The sequence below is a fragment of the Lipotes vexillifer genome, unplaced genomic scaffold, assembly GCF_000442215.2.
Source record: "Lipotes vexillifer unplaced genomic scaffold, Lipotes_vexillifer_v1.1 scaffold1242, whole genome shotgun sequence".
Lineage (NCBI taxonomy): Eukaryota > Metazoa > Chordata > Mammalia > Artiodactyla > Lipotidae > Lipotes > Lipotes vexillifer.
The window spans coordinates 574,973-578,867 of record NW_006793169.1 but is presented as its reverse complement, the minus strand read 5'-3'; the positions used below and the strand labels follow the sequence as shown (position 1 = coordinate 578,867).

At 46.0% G+C, this 3,895-nt stretch overlaps 1 protein-coding gene across 4 annotated transcripts in view; it reads right to left on the bottom strand.

The window, feature by feature from the left end:
- The window catches only part of ANKRD6 (ankyrin repeat domain 6), a 71,301-nt gene that overhangs the window by 41,421 nt on the left and 25,985 nt on the right, over nucleotides 1-3,895 (bottom strand). The gene's annotated exons all lie outside the window — the stretch shown is intronic.

Genomic DNA, 3,895 nt, shown 5'->3' with positions numbered 1-3,895 from the left:
GAAAAAAAAAAAAAAAAAAAAAATCCATGAGGGGAGGGACTTCCCTAGTGGCACAGTGGTTAAGAATCCACCTGCCAATGCAGGGGACATGGGTTCAGGCCCTAGGTCCGGGAACATCCCACATGCCACAGAGCAACTAAGCCCATGCACCACAACTACTGAGCCTGCGCTCTAGAGCCCGTGAGCCACAACTACTGAGCCCACGTGCCACAACTACTGAAGCCCACGCACCTAGAGCCCGTGCTCCGCAACAAGAGAAGCCACCACAATGAGAAGCCCGCACACTGCAACTAGAGAAAGCCAGCACACAACAACGAAGGCCCAACACAGCCAAAACAAAAACAAAAAACAAAAAAACATGAGGGGAAATGATTTTTATTTTCTTCTTTATACTTTTTAATACTTTCCAACATTTTACACATATAATTTCTAGCATCAGGAAAAACTGCTATTTATTAAAAGTCTAAGCTGTACCAATATACCAGGAAAGGGACTGTCCATGTCTCAGAAGATTTTCTCACTGTTCATTCTGCAGTGATGGATCCAGACCTCCACTCTCCCATTACCATGATTCCATCCACTGTCCACTGCATTCTGTCACCAAACCCTCCCCTTGGCATCCTAAGCTATTATTCCCATTACAAATTAGCTTTAGCCTTGGTTTTCTTCTCACCCACCTTTCCAAGACCCCTTACTCAAAGAGGACCCTTTCTGTGTGCCATGCAGTCAAAAGCGGAACATGGCCACTGGGTCAGTGTTTGCACAAGGTGTGCGAAGCCATCACACATCATCTTCAAACAACTTAGGAAGTGTTTCCAGATGAGGTGTACTTAGTAATCATGAAAAATTGCCCAGTCTTAACTTTTTAAAACTTCTATAAGAATCTCTAAGACTGCCTGTTTCCCTACCAGCATGGTGATGGGTTTTCCCAAAATGGACCCCAAGTGCAATTTGTTACTGACCTGATAAGAAATGTGGTGCCCGGTTCTCAGCAACAAAAGTGAGGCTGCAGCCCCCTCCTTCAGGGTAAACACCGACTCAGATTTCTAATCATTAGAGGCCTTTTACTATTCCCACAAGCTGCCGGCATTCTAACTAGCACTCCTTGGCCCAATCAGAACAACCCTTTTACGTAACCAAATGTAACCATTCTGTGCATGTTCTGCATAAAGTGTGGGCCGTGTCGGCCACTCTTGCTGCTAAGTCAAGGCACAGTCTAACCTCAGCCTGGCTTCAAGTCAAATGCTTTATTGTGTTTCACGGGCTGCCACTAAATCATGAGTTGAGGCAGCTTTGGAGCCAGAATGTCACCAGTATTTATTACTTGCTTTTTAGCATGAATCTCCTGTACTTGCTTCCCTGGGGGTAACATTCCTTTGTGAAACTCTAGTTCAATGCAAGAAGCTAAATCTCACTTCTAGTTCAGCCCTTAAAAGTCAATTTCCAGAGGGACGAGCAAAACGCGCAAGGAGACCTGACGACCTGGGTGAGGCTATGGTGGGAACAAAGGGTCCTCAGGCACCTGGCACAGGTGTCTCCTGCGTGTCCCCTTTCCTGGCCCTGCCTGTCTCCAGGCCACAGCCTCCCCTCCATCTTCACACCTCTCAGTCACAGACCCGCTCAAAGCCAGGGTCTTTGCCTCAGGTGTCGGATATACACGGCTATGAAGGCCAAAGCCAGCCTTTCCCCACCCTGAGTGGTCCTTGAGCAGGACCGTTAGCTTTGCTCACACCAGGTGGGGTGGGTTTGGAGGACTGGGTGAGACACTTTCTCTAGTACATAAAAACCAGCCACCCTGAAGTTGCCACGGTGAGCATCACAGGCTGAGAGACACGAAATACATAAGCCAAGGACCACCTCGGGCTGTCTCAGAGCTACTCTCCCCCAGAACACAACACAAGCAAACACCTGAGACCCTTGATTGAAACAGGGTCAATTACCAGTAAATCAACTCTTCCTCCTATAAAACTAAAACTTACTTTTGAAATATTTCCTCTTTGAAATATGACACAGAAAAGAACAAGATGTATCCTCACTACGTACTTATAACAGACCCAAGCAGCAACTTTGACATAATCTTTATTTCTATGTGATCTAAATATCAACCATGAAATTCTGAAACTTTGGAGGAAAAAAAAAAAAGCTAGGAAAAGTGTGGCACTCTCAACAAAATTTACTCATTATTTATTCAGCGAATATTTATTAATCCTCTACTACGCTCCAAGCATCGTGGCACCTAATTCTCTCATTTTATTAATTAAAAAAAACTAAGGCCCAGTGCAGTTCAGGGGATAACCAGCTAATCTGGGGTAGCGTGGTTGGGGCAGAAATCAAATTGGCAAGGATTTTTGCGCTCACCCTGAGCTGTTCACAACCTGTGAAGTCAATTGACCTCAAGACAGGCCTTAAGAAGGATCAGGTGCTTCTGTGGGATGGGCTGCCTCTTTTATGGTATCATCAAGCTAAGTGTTTATGGCATCATCAAGCTAAGTGACTGGGCCCAGTGCCTTGGCAAGTATAGGCACCTGAGAAGTATTTGTTGAGTGACTGACTACAAAGAAGCAGAAGGAAAGCGCTGAAGCTGGAAACTTGAAGACCCAGCAATCTTGCAGTTTGGCACTTCGGTTTGGAACAGGCAAATCGTGTTCCAAAGTGACTGCAACTGTCTGCAAAGTGCATGAACTGCCAGCTCTCCATTTTTCTAAGACGTCAGTGTTCCTTACTTTGGGATTTCAAAAGGTTTGCAACCACTGAGGTCTAGAACTTTGTTCTGAAATACTTTTAGTGTTCTCTCCTACATGGCGAAAAAGAGTGAGCACAAATGTGGGCAGATTCCAAAGCCAAGCTCATGGGAGAAACCCCAGTCATGCAAGGGTGGACCATGCCCCTCTTCAGGAGGAATCCCTCCCAGGTGCCACAGGCAGACATGTTGCAAGGAAGCTCAAGACAAGGTAGGTGCACAAAATAATTGCTGACCTCTTCTTCTCTCTCTGATCTTCCAGGGTTCTTCCTAGCCTTGCTTCTCTGGTTTTTCTTATTTTTCTCTTCCTTCATGCCTTTTACCATGGCCACGGGGTCCTGGACTATTTCTGAGGTGGGGGCCGTGTGATTGCTCATTGACCAATCAGAGGTGGCCTTAGAGCTCCAATGAGAGTTGACAGGGTTGGCAGGAGGCAAGAGGGAACTTGCCCCTGGAGTTGCATATTCTAAAGAACTGGTTTCCACAGGTTCAAATTCATAATAATCCCACTCCAGGGCACTGGAGGTCATTCTTCAACTAATTCTCAGTCTTTACCATGACATAAAGCACAGTATCTGTAGAACACGAAGTTAGGAGTAAATTCTTCATAACATTAACCTCCTCTATTGCTACCCATCACCCAAGACAGGTAACTTCTGAAATGATTTTTTTCCAATACTTAATCTCCCACCAGCTTCTTTAGAGAACACTCATAAAGAGTTTTCTTCCTTGAATTCCTACACGAGTTTCAAGGCTGATCAACAAGCACAGTAAATGTATAGAAGACACACATGAACCATATTCTGGCAAATGTATTACTTCAGAACTAGTAAAGATCAATTCTACCTTCTCCATTCCCAGCTGTTTCTACACTGTTTTGTTGTTGTTGTTCGTTTTGTTTTGTTTTAAGCTACCTGGGAGAAGCAATGTACGCATCGTCTAGACCAAGGTAAAGATGCAAAAAAAGATTTCAAGGGCTTCCCTGGTGGTGCAGTGGTTGAGAGTCCGCCTGCCGATGCAGGGGACACAGGTTCGTGCCCCGGTCCGGGAAGATCCCACATGCCGCGGAGCGGCTGGGCCCATGAGCCTGTGCGTCCGGAGCCTGTGCTCCGCAACAGGAGAGGCCACAACAGTGAGAGGCCCGCGTACCGCAAA